Source organism: Pleurodeles waltl, chromosome 8, assembly GCF_031143425.1.
Source record: "Pleurodeles waltl isolate 20211129_DDA chromosome 8, aPleWal1.hap1.20221129, whole genome shotgun sequence".
Taxonomy (NCBI): Eukaryota; Metazoa; Chordata; class Amphibia; order Caudata; family Salamandridae; genus Pleurodeles; species Pleurodeles waltl.
The window spans coordinates 647,491,788-647,504,848 of record NC_090447.1 but is presented as its reverse complement, the minus strand read 5'-3'; positions in this window follow the sequence as shown (position 1 = coordinate 647,504,848).

Here is a 13,061-nt window from a genome sequence, read left to right as displayed (position 1 = left end):
CTTTTTCCTCACATTTCGGTGACAGAGAGTTCTGGAATCTGAGAGGAGCCACAAATTTCCTTCTACCCAGCGTTCCCTAAAGTGTCCCGATAAAAATGGTACCTCTCTTGTGTGGGTAGGCCTAGTGACCGCGACAGGAAATGCCCCAAAACACAAAGTGGACATATCACATTTTCTCAAAGAAAGCAGAGTTGTTTTTTGTAAAGTGTCTACCTGTGGATTTTGGCCTCTAGCTCAGCCGGCACCTAGAGATACCTACCAAACCTGTGCATTTTTTAAAACTAGAGACGCAGGGGAATCCAAGATGGGGTGACTTGTGGGGCTCTCCAGGTTGTGTTACCAGAATCCGTTGAAAACCTAAAAATTCGGATGAAAAAACAATTTTTTCCTCACTTTTCGGTGACAGACAGTTCTGGAATCTGAGAGTAGCCACAAATTTCCTTCCACCCAGCGTTCCCCCAAGTGTCCCGAAAAAAATGGTACCTCACTTTTGTGGGTAGGCCTAGTGCCCGCGACAGGAAACGCCCCAAAACACAACGTGGACGCATCACATTATTCCACAGAAAACAGAGGTGTTTTTTGCAAAGTGCCTACCTGTGGATTTTGGCCTCTAGCTCAGCCGCAACCCAGGGAAACCAACAAAACCTGTGCATTTTTTAAAACTAGAGACCTAGGGGAATCCAAGATGAGGTGACTTGTGGGGCTCTCACCAGGTTGTGTTACTCAGAATCCGTTGCAAACATCAAAATTTGGATGAAAAACCACTTTTTCCTCACATTTCGGTGGCAGAGAGTTCTGGAATCTGAGAGGAGCCACAAATGTCCTTCCACGCAGCTTTCCCCCAAGCGTTCCGATAAAAATGATACCTCACTTGTGTGGGTAGGCCTAGTGACCGCGACAGGAAATGCCCCAAAACACAAAGTGGACCTATCACCTTTTCTCAAAGAAAGCAGAGGTGTTTTTTGCAAAATGCCTACCTGTGGATTTTGGCCTCTAGCTCAGCCGGCACCTAGGGAATCCTACCAAACCTGTGCATTTTTAAAAACTAGAGACCTAGGGGAATCCAAGACGGGGTGCCATGTGGGGCTCTCACCAGGTTTTGTTACCCAGAATCCTTTGCAAACCTCAAAATTTGGCTGAAAAAACACTTTTTCCTCACGTTTCGGTGACAGAGAGTTCTAGAATCTGAGAGGAGCCACAAATTTCCTTCCACCCAGCGTTCCCTTAAGTGTCTCGATAAAAATGGTACCTCACTTTTGTGGGTAGGCCTAGTGCCCGCGACAGGAAATGCCCCAAAACACAAAGTGGACATATAACTTTTTCTCAAAGAAAGCAGAGGTTTTTTTTGCAAAGTGCCTACCTGTGGATTTTGGCCTCTAGCTCAACCGGCACCTATGGAAACCTACAAAACTGCACATTTTTAAAAACTAGAGACCTATTGGAATTCCAAGATGAGGTGACTTGTGGGGTTCTCCCCAGGTTCTGTTACCCAGAATCCTCTGCAAACCTCAAAATCTGGATGAAAAAAACACTTTTTCCTCACATTTCGGTGACAGAGAGTTCTGGAATCTGAGAGAAGCCACAAATTTCCTTCCACCCAGCGTTCCCCCAAGTGTCCCGATAAAAATGGTACTTCACTTGTGTGGGTGGGCCTAGTGCCCGCGACAGGAAAAGCCCCAAAAGACAACCTGGATACCTCAAATTTTTCCACAGTAAACAGGTGTTTTTTGCAAAGTGCCTACCTGTGGATTTTGGCCTCTAGCTCACCAGAACCTAGGGAAACCAACCAAATCTGTGCATTTTTAAAAGCTAGGGACCTAGGGGCAATCTAGATGAGGTGACTTGTGGGGCTCTCACCAGGTTCTGTTACCCAGAATCTTCTGCAAACCTCATAATTTGGCTAAAAAAACACTTTTTCCTCACATTTCGGTGACAGAGAGTTCTGGAATCTGAGAGGAGCCACAAATTTCCTTTTACCCAGCGTTCCCTAAAGTGTCCCGATAAAAATGGTACCTCTCTTGTGTGGGTAGGCCTAGTGACCGCGACAGGAAATGCCCCAAAACACAAAGTGGACATATCACATTTTCTCAAAGAAAGCAGAGTTGTTTTTTGTAAAGTGTCTACCTGTGGATTTTGGCCTCTAGCTCAGCCGGCACCTAGAGATACCTACCAAACCTGTGCATTTTTTAAAACTAGAGACGCAGGGGAATCCAAGATGGGGTGACTTGTGGGGCTCTCACCAGGTTCTGTTACCCAGAATCTTCTGCAAACCTCATAATTTGGCTAAAAAAACACTTTTTCCTCACATTTCGGTGACAGAGAGTTCTGGAATCTGAGAGGAGCCACAAATTTCCTTCTACCCAGCGTTCCCTAAAGTGTCCCGATAAAAATGGTACCTCTCTTGTGTGGGTAGGCCTAGTGACCGCGACAGGAAATGCCCCAAAACACAAAGTGGACATATCACATTTTCTCAAAGAAAGCAGAGTTGTTTTTTGTAAAGTGTCTACCTGTGGATTTTGGCCTCTAGCTCAGCCGGCACCTAGAGATACCTACCAAACCTGTGCATTTTTTAAAACTAGAGACGCAGGGGAATCCAAGATGGGGTGACTTCTGGGGCTCTCACCAGGTTATGTTACCCAGAATCCTTTGCAAACCCCAAAATGTGGCTAAAAAAACACTTTTTCATCACATTTCAGTGACAGAGAGTTCTGGAATCTGAGAGAAGCCACAAATTTCCTTCCACCCAGCGTTCCCCGAAGTGTCCCGATAAAAATGGTACTTCACTTGTGTGGGTGGGCCTAGTGCCCGCAACAGGAAAAGCCCCAAAACACAACCTGGACACATCAAATTTTTCCACAGAAAACAGAGGTGTTTTTTGCAAAGTGCTTACCTGTGGATTTTGGTCTCTAGCTCACCAGAACCTAGGGAAACCAACCAAACCTGTGCATTTTTGAAAGCTAGGGATCTAGGGGAAATCTAGATGAGGTGACTTCTGAGGCTCTCACCAGGTTCTGTTACCCAGAATCCTCTGCAAACCTCAAAATTTGGCTAAAAAAACACTTTTTCCTCACATTTCGGTGACAGAGAGTTCTGGATTCATAGAGGAGCCACAAATTTCCTTCCACCCAGTGTTCCCCCAAGCGTCCCGATAAAAATGGTACCTCACTTTTGTGGGTAGGCCTAGTGCCCACAACAGGAAATGCCCCAAAACACAAAGCGGACATATCACTTTTTCTCAAAGAAAGCAGAGTTGTTTTTTGCAAAGTGCCTACCTGTGGATTTTGGCCTCTAGCTCAGCCGGCACCTAGAGAAACCTACCAAACCTGTGTATTTTTTAAAACTAGAGACGTAGGAGAATACAAGATGGGGTGACTTCTGGGGCTCTCACCAGGTTATGTTACCCAGATTCCTTTGCAAACCTCAAAATGTGGCTAAAAAAACACTTTTTCATCTCATTTCGGTGACAGAGAGTTCTGGAATCTGAGAGGAGCCACAATTGTCCTTCCACCCAACGTTCCCCCAAGCGTTCCGATAAAAATGATACCTCACTTGTGTGGGTAGGCCTAGTGACCGCAACAGGAAATGCCCCAAAACATAAAGTGGACATATCACATTTTCTCAAAGAAAGCAGAGGTGTTTTTTTGCAAAATGCCTACCTGTGGATTTGGGCCTCTAGCTCAGCCAGAACCTAGGGAAACCTACCAAACCTGTGCATTTTTTAAAGCTAGAGACCTAGGGGAATCCAAGATGAGGTGACTTGTGGGGCTCTCACCAGGTTCTGTTACCCAGAATTCTTTGCAAACCTCAAAATGTGGCTAAAAAAACACTTTTTCCTCACATTTCAGTGACAGAGAGTTCTGGATTCTTAGAGGAGCCACAAATGTCCTTCCACCCAGCGTTCCCTTAAATCTCCCGATAAAAATGGTACCTCACTTTTGTGGGTAGGCCTAGTGCCCGCGACAGGAAATGCCCCAAAAAACAAAGTGGACATGTCACATTTTCTCAAAGAGAGCAGAGGTGTTTTTTGCAAAGTGCCTACCTATGGATTTAGGCCTCTACCTCAGCCGGCTTCTAGGGAAACCTACCAAGCCTTTGCATTTTTAAAAACTAGATACGTAGGGGAATCCAAGACGGGGTGACTTGTGGGGCTCTCCATAGGTTGTTACCCAGAATCCTTTGCAAACCTCAAAATGTGGCTAAAAAAACACTTTTCACTCACATTTTGGTGACAGAGAGTTCTGGAATCTGAGAGGAGCCACAAATTTCTTTCCACCCAGCATTTCCCCAAGCGTCCCAAGAAAAATGGTACCTCTCTTGTGTGGGTAGGCCTAGTGACCGCAACAGGAAATGCCCCAAAACACAAAGTGGACATATCACATTTTCTCAAAGAAAGCAGAGTTGTTTTTTGCAAAGTGCCTACCTGTGGATTTTGGCCTCTAGCTCAGCCGGCACCTAGAGAAACCTACCAAACCTGTGCATTTTTTAAAACTACAGACGTAGGGGAATCCAAGATGGGGTGACTTCTGGGGCTCTCACCAGGTTATGTTACCCAGATCCTTTGCAAACCTCAAAATGTGGCTAAAAAAACACTTTTTCCTCTCATTTCGGTGGCAGAGAGTTCTGGATTCTTAGAGAAGCCACAAATTTCCTTCCACCCAGTGTTCCCCCAAGCGTCCTGATAAAAATGGTACCTCACTTTTGTGGGTAGGCCTAGTGCCCACAACAGGAAATGCCCCAAAACACAAAGTGGACATATGACTTTTTCTCAAAGAAAGCAGAGGTGTTTTTTGCAAAGTGCCTACCTGTGGATTTTGGCCTCTAACTCAGCCGGCACCTATGGAAACCTACAAAACTGTGCATTTTTTAAAACTAGAGACCTAGGGGAATTCCAAGATGAGGTGACTTGTGGGGTTCTCCCCAGGTTCTGTTACCCAGAATCCTCTGCAAACCTCAAAATCTGGATGAAAAAAACACTTTTTCCTCACATTTCGGTGACAGAGAGTTCTGGAATCTGAGAGAAGCCACAAATTTCCTTCCACCCAGCGTTCCCCCAAGTGTCCAGATAAAAATGGTACTTCACTTGTGTGGGTGGGCCTAGTGCCCGCGACAGGAAAAGCCCCAAAAGACAACCTGGATACCTCAAATTTTTCCACAGTAAACAGGTGTTTTTTGCAAAGTGCCTACCTGTGGATTTTGGCCTCTAGCTCACCAGAACCTAGGGAAACCAACCAAATCTGTGCATTTTTAAAAGCTAGGGACCTAGGGGCAATCTAGATGAGGTGACTTGTGGGGCTCTCACCAGGTTCTGTTACCCAGAATCTTCTGCAAACCTCATAATTTGGCTAAAAAAACACTTTTTCCTCACATTTCGGTGACAGAGAGTTCTGGAATCTGAGAGGAGCCACAAATTTCCTTCTACCCAGTGTTCCCTAAAGTGTCCCGATAAAAATGGTACCTCTCTTGTGTGGGTAGGCCTAGTGACCGCGACAGGAAATGCCCCAAAACACAAAGTGGACACATCACATTTTCTCAAAGAAAGCAGAGGTGTTTTTTTGCAAAATGCCTACCTGTGGATTTGGGCCTCTAGCTCAGCCAGAACCTAGGGAAACAAACCAAACCTGTGCATTTTTGAAAGCTAGAGACCTAGGGGAATCCAAGATGAGGTGACTTGTGGGGCTCTCACCAGGTTCTGTTACCCAGAATCCTTTGCAAACCTCAAAATGTGGCTAAAAAAACACTTTTTCCTCACATTTCAGTGACAGAGAGTTCTGGATTTTTAGAGGAGCCACAAATTTCCTTCCACCCAGCGTTCCCTTAAGTCTCCAGATAAAAATGGTACCTCACTTTTGTGGGTAGGCCTAGTGCCCGCGACAGGAAATGCCCCAAAACACAAAGTGGACATGTCACATTTTCTCAAAGAGAGCAGAGGTGTTTTTTGCAAAGTGCCTACCTGTGGATTTAGGCCTCTACCTCAGCCGGCTTCTAGGGAAACCTACCAAGCCTTTGCATTTTTAAAAACTAGATACGTAGGGGAATCCAAGACGGGGTGACTTGTGGGGCTCTTCATAGGTTGTGTTACCCAGAATCCTTTGCAAACCTCAAAATGTGGCTAAAAAAACACATTTCCCTCACATTTTGGTGACAGAGAGTTCTGGAATCTGAGAGGAGCCACAAATTTCTATCCACCCAGCATTTCCCCAAGCGTCCCGAGAAAAATGGTACCTCTCTTGTGTGGGTAGGCCTAGTGACCGTGACAGGAAATGCCCCAAAACACAAAGTGGACATATCACATTTTCTCAAAGAAAGCAGAGTTGTTTTTTGCAAAGTGCCTACCTGTGGATTTTGGCCTCTAGCTCAGCCGGCACCTAGAGAAACCTACCAAACCTGTGCATTTTTTAAAACTAGAGACATAGGGGAATCCAAGATGGGGTGACCTCTGGGGCTCTCACCAGGTTATGTTTCCCAGATCCTTTGCAAACCTCAAAATATGGCTAAAAAAACACTTTTGCCTCACATTTCGGTGACAGAGAGTTCTAGAATCTGAGAGGAGCCACAAATTTCCTTCCACCCAGCATTTCGCCAAGCGTCCCGAGAAAAATGGTACCTCTCTTGTGTGGGTAGGCCTAGTGACCGCGACAGGAAATGCCCCAAAACACAAAGTGGACATATCACATTTTCTCAAAGAAAGCAGAGTTGTTTTTTGCAAAGTGCCTACCTGTGGATTTTGGCCTCTAGCTCAACCGGCACCTATGGAAACCTACAAAACTGCACATTTTTAAAAACTAGAGACCAGGGGAATTCCAAGATGAGGTGACTTGTGGGGTTCTCCCCAGGTTCTGTTACCCAGAATCCTCTGCAAACCTCAAAATCTGGATAAAAAAACACTTTTTCCTCACATTTCAGTGACAGAGAGTTCTGGAATCTGAGAGAAACCACAAATGTCCTTCCACCCAGCGTTCCCCGAAGTGTCCCGAAAAAAATGGTACTTCACTTGTGTGGGTGGGCCTAGTGACCGCGACAGGAAAAGCCCCAAAACACAACCTGGACACATCAAATTTTTCCACAGAAAACAGAGGTGTTTTTTGCAAAGTGCTTACCTGTGGATTTTGGCCTCTAGCTCACCATAACCTAGGGAAACCAACCAAACCTGCGCATTTTTTAAAGCTAGGGACCTAGGGGAAATCTAGATGAGGTGACTTCTGGGGCTCTCACCAGGTTCTGTTACCCAGAATCCTCTGCAAACCTCATAATTTGGCTAAAAAAACACTTTTTCCTCACATTTCGGTGACAGAGAGTTCTGGAATCTGAGAGGAGCCACAAATTTCCTTCTACCCAGCGTTCCCTTAAGTGTCCCGATACAAATGGTACCTCTCTTGTGTGGGTAGGCCTAGTGACCGCGACAGGAAATGCCCCAAAACACAAAGTAGACATATCACATTTTCTCAAAGAAAGCAGAGTTGTTTTTTGCAAAGTGTCTACCTGTGGATTTTGGCCTCTAGCTCAGCCGGCACCTAGAGAAACCTACCAAACCTGTGCATTTTTTAAAAATAGAGATGCAGGGGAATCCAAGATGGGGTGACTTCTGGGGCTCTCACCAGGTTATGTTACCCAGAATCCTTTGCAAACCTCAAAATGTGGCTAAAAAAACACTTTTTCCTCTCATTTCGGTGACAGAGAGTTCTGGATTCATAAAGGAGCCACAAATTTCCTTCCACCCAGTGTTCCCCCAAGCGTCCCGATAAAAATGGTACCTCCTTTTGTGGGTAGGCCTAGTGCCCACAACAGGAAATGCCCCAAAACACAAAGCGGACATATCACTTTTTCTCAAAGAAAGCAGAGTTGTTTTTTGCAAAGTGCCTACCTGTGGATTTGGGCCTCTAGCTCAGCCAGAACCTAGGGAAACCAACCAAACCTGTGCATTTTTTAAAGCTAGAGACCTAGGGGAATCCAAGATGAGGTGACTTCTGGGGCTCTCACCAGGTTCTGTTACCCAGAATCCTCTGCAAACCTCATAATTTGGCTAAAAAAACACTTTTTCCTCACATTTCGGTGACAGAGAGTTCTGGAATCTGAGAGGAGCCACAAATTTCCTTCTACCCAGCGTTCCCTTAAGTGTCCCGAAAAAAATGGTACTTCACTTGTGTGGGTGGGCCTAGTGACTGCGACAGGAAAAGCCCCAAAACACAACCTGGACACATCAAATTTTTCCACAGAAAACAGAGGTGTTTTTTGCAAAGTGCTTACCTGTGGATTTTGGCCTCTAGCTCACCATAACCTAGGGAAACCAACCAAACCTGCGCATTTTTTAAAGCTAGGGACCTAGGGGAAATCTAGATGAGGTGACTTCTGGGGCTCTCACCAGGTTCTGTTACCCAGAATCCTCTGCAAACCTCATAATTTGGCTAAAAAAACACTTTTTCCTCACATTTCGGTGGCAGAGAGTTCTGGAATCTGAGAGGAGCCACAAATTTCCTTCTACCCAGCGTTCCCTTAAGTGTCCCGATACAAATGGTACCTCTCTTGTGTGGGTAGGCCTAGTGACCGCGACAGGAAATGCCCCAAAACACAAAGTGGACATATCACATTTTCTCAAAGAAAGCAGAGTTGTTTTTTGCAAAGTGTCTACCTGTGGATTTTGGCCTCTAGCTCAGCCGGCACCTAGAGAAACCTACCAAACCTGTGCATTTTTTAAAAATAGAGATGCAGGGGAATCCAAGATGGGGTGACTTCTGGGGCTCTCACCAGGTTATGTTACCCAGAATCCTTTGCAAACCTCAAAATGTGGCTAAAAAAACACTTTTTCCTCTCATTTCGGTGACAGAGAGTTCTGGATTCATAGAGGAGCCACAAATTTCCTTCCACCCAGTGTTCCCCCAAGCGTCCCGATAAAAATGGTACCTCTCTTTTGTGGGTAGGCCTAGTGCCCACAACAGGAAATGCCCCAAAACACAAAGCGGACATATCACTTTTTCTCAAAGAAAGCAGAGTTGTTTTTTGCAAAGTGCCTACCTGTGGATTTGGGCCTCTAGCTCAGCCAGAACCTAGGGAAACCAACCAAACCTGTGCATTTTTTAAAGCTAGAGACCTAGGGGAATCCAAGATGAGGTGACTTCTGGGGCTCTCACCAGGTTCTGTTACCCAGAATCCTCTGCAAACCTCATAATTTGGCTAAAAAAACACTTTTTCCTCACATTTCGGTGACAGAGAGTTCTGGAATCTGAGAGGAGCCACAAATTTCCTTCTACCCAGCGTTCCCTTAAGTGTCCCGATAAAAATGGTACCTCTCTTGTGTGGGTAGGCCTAGTGACCGCGACAGGAAATGCCCCAAAACACAAAGTGGACATATCACATTTTCTCAAAGAAAGCAGAGTTGTTTTTTGCAAAGTGTCTACCTGTGGATTTTGGCCTCTAGCTCAGCCGGCACCTAGAGAAACCTACCAAACCTGTGCATTTTTTAAAAATAGAGACGCAGGGGAATCCAAGATGGGGTGACTTCTGGGGCTCTCACCAGGTTATGTTACCCAGATTCCTTTGCAAACCTCAAAATGTGGCTAAAAAAACACTTTTTCATCTCATTTCGGTGATAGAGAGTTCTGGAATCTGAGAGGAGCCACAATTGTCCTTCCACCCAACGTTCCCCCAAGCGTTCCGATAAAAATGATACCTCACTTGTGTGGGTAGGCCTAGTGACCGCGACAGGAAATGCCCCAAAACATAAAGTGGACATATCACATTTTCTCAAAGAAAGCAGAGGTGTTTTTTTGCAAAATGCCTACCTGTGGATTTGGGCCTCTAGCTCAGCCAGAACCTAGGGAAACCAACCAAACCTGTGCATTTTTTAAAGCTAGAGACCTAGGGGAATCCAAGATTAGGTGACTTGTGGGGCTCTCACCGGGTTCTGTTACCCAGAATCCTTTGCAAACCTCAAAATGTGGCTAAAAAAACACTTTTTCCTCACATTTCAGTGACAGAGAGTTCTGGATTCTTAGAGGAGCCTCAAATGTCCTTCCACCCAGCGTTCCCTTAAGTCTCCCGATAAAAATGGTACCTCACTTTTGTGGGTAGGCCTAGTGCCCGCGACAGGAAATGCCCCAAAAAACAAAGTGGACATGTCACATTTTCTCAAAGAGAGCAGAGGTGTTTTTTGCAAAGTGCCTACCTATGGATTTAGGCCTCTACCTCAGCCGGCTTCTAGGGAAACCTACCAAGCCTTTGCATTTTTAAAAACTAGATACGTAGGGGAATCCAAGACGGGGTGACTTGTGGGGCTCTCCGTAGGTTGTGTTACCCAGAATCCTTTGCAAACCTCAAAATGTGGCTAAAAAAACACTTTTCATTCACATTTTGGTGACAGAGAGTTCTGGAATCTGAGAGGAGCCACAAATTTCTTTCCACCCAGCATTTCCCCAAGCGTCCCGAGAAAAATGGTACCTCTCTTGTGTGGGTAGGCCTAGTGACCGCGACAGGAAATGCCCCAAAAAACAAAGTGGACATGTCACATTTTCTCAAAGAGAGCAGAGGTGTTTTTTGCAAAGTGCCTACCTATGGATTTAGGCTTCTACCTCAGCCGGCTTCTAGGGAAACCTACCAAGCCTTTGCATTTTTAAAAACTAGAGACCAGGGGAATTCCAAGATGAGGTGACTTGTGGGGTTCTCCCCAGGTTCTGTTACCCAGAATCCTCTGCAAACCTCAAAATCTGGATGAAAAAAACACTTTTTCCTCACATTTCAGTGACAGAGAGTTCTGGAATCTGAGAGAAACCACAAATGTCCTTCCACCCAGCGTTCCCCGAAGTGTCCCGAAAAAAATGGTACTTCACTTGTGTGGGTGGGCCTAGTGACTGCGACAGGAAAAGCCCCAAAACACAACCTGGACACATCAAATTTTTCCACAGAAAACAGAGGTGTTTTTTGCAAAGTGCTTACCTGTGGATTTTGGCCTCTAGCTCACCATAACCTAGGGAAACCAACCAAACCTGCGCATTTTTTAAAGCTAGGGACCTAGGGGAAATCTAGATGAGGTGACTTCTGGGGCTCTCACCAGGTTCTGTTACCCAGAATCCTCTGCAAACCTCATAATTTGGCTAAAAAAACACTTTTTCCTCACATTTCGGTGGCAGAGAGTTCTGGAATCTGAGAGGAGCCACAAATTTCCTTCTACCCAGCGTTCCCTTAAGTGTCCCGATACAAATGGTACCTCTCTTGTGTGGGTAGGCCTAGTGACCGCGACAGGAAATGCCCCAAAACACAAAGTGGACATATCACATTTTCTCAAAGAAAGCAGAGTTGTTTTTTGCAAAGTGTCTACCTGTGGATTTTGGCCTCTAGCTCAGCCGGCACCTAGAGAAACCTACCAAACCTGTGCATTTTTTAAAAATAGAGATGCAGGGGAATCCAAGATGGGGTGACTTCTGGGGCTCTCACCAGGTTATGTTACCCAGAATCCTTTGCAAACCTCAAAATGTGGCTAAAAAAACACTTTTTCCTCTCATTTCGGTGACAGAGAGTTCTGGATTCATAGAGGAGCCACAAATTTCCTTCCACCCAGTGTTCCCCCAAGCGTCCCGATAAAAATGGTACCTCTCTTTTGTGGGTAGGCCTAGTGCCCACAACAGGAAATGCCCCAAAACACAAAGCGGACATATCACTTTTTCTCAAAGAAAGCAGAGTTGTTTTTTGCAAAGTGCCTACCTGTGGATTTGGGCCTCTAGCTCAGCCAGAACCTAGGGAAACCAACCAAACCTGTGCATTTTTTAAAGCTAGAGACCTAGGGGAATCCAAGATGAGGTGACTTCTGGGGCTCTCACCAGGTTCTGTTACCCAGAATCCTCTGCAAACCTCATAATTTGGCTAAAAAAACACTTTTTCCTCACATTTCGGTGACAGAGAGTTCTGGAATCTGAGAGGAGCCACAAATTTCCTTCTACCCAGCGTTCCCTTAAGTGTCCCGATAAAAATGGTACCTCTCTTGTGTGGGTAGGCCTAGTGACCGCGACAGGAAATGCCCCAAAACACAAAGTGGACATATCACATTTTCTCAAAGAAAGCAGAGTTGTTTTTTGCAAAGTGTCTACCTGTGGATTTTGGCCTCTAGCTCAGCCGGCACCTAGAGAAACCTACCAAACCTGTGCATTTTTTAAAAATAGAGACGCAGGGGAATCCAAGATGGGGTGACTTTTGGGGCTCTCACCAGGTTATGTTACCCAGATTCCTTTGCAAACCTCAAAATGTGGCTAAAAAAACACTTTTTCATCTCATTTCGGTGATAGAGAGTTCTGGAATCTGAGAGGAGCCACAATTGTCCTTCCACCCAACGTTCCCCCAAGCGTTCCGATAAAAATGATACCTCACTTGTGTGGGTAGGCCTAGTGACCGCGACAGGAAATGCCCCAAAACATAAAGTGGACATATCACATTTTCTCAAAGAAAGCAGAGGTGTTTTTTTGCAAAATGCCTACCTGTGGATTTGGGCCTCTAGCTCAGCCAGAACCTAGGGAAACCAACCAAACCTGTGCATTTGTTAAAGCTAGAGACCTAGGGGAATCCAAGATTAGGTGACTTGTGGGGCTCTCACCGGGTTCTGTTACCCAGAATCCTTTGCAAACCTCAAAATGTGGCTAAAAAAACACTTTTTCCTCACATTTCAGTGACAGAGAGTTCTGGATTCTTAGAGGAGCCTCAAATGTCCTTCCACCCAGCGTTCCCTTAAGTCTCCCGATAAAAATGGTACCTCACTTTTGTGGGTAGGCCTAGTGCCCGCGACAGGAAATGCCCCAAAAAACAAAGTGGACATGTCACATTTTCTCAAAGAGAGCAGAGGTGTTTTTTGCAAAGTGCCTACCTATGGATTTAGGCCTCTACCTCAGCCGGCTTCTAGGGAAACCTACCAAGCCTTTGCATTTTTAAAAACTAGATACGTAGGGGAATCCAAGACGGGGTGACTTGTGGGGCTCTCCGTAGGTTGTGTTACCCAGAATCCTTTGCAAACCTCAAAATGTGGCTAAAAAAACACTTTTCATTCACATTTTGGTGACAGAGAGTTCTGGAATCTGAGAGGAGCC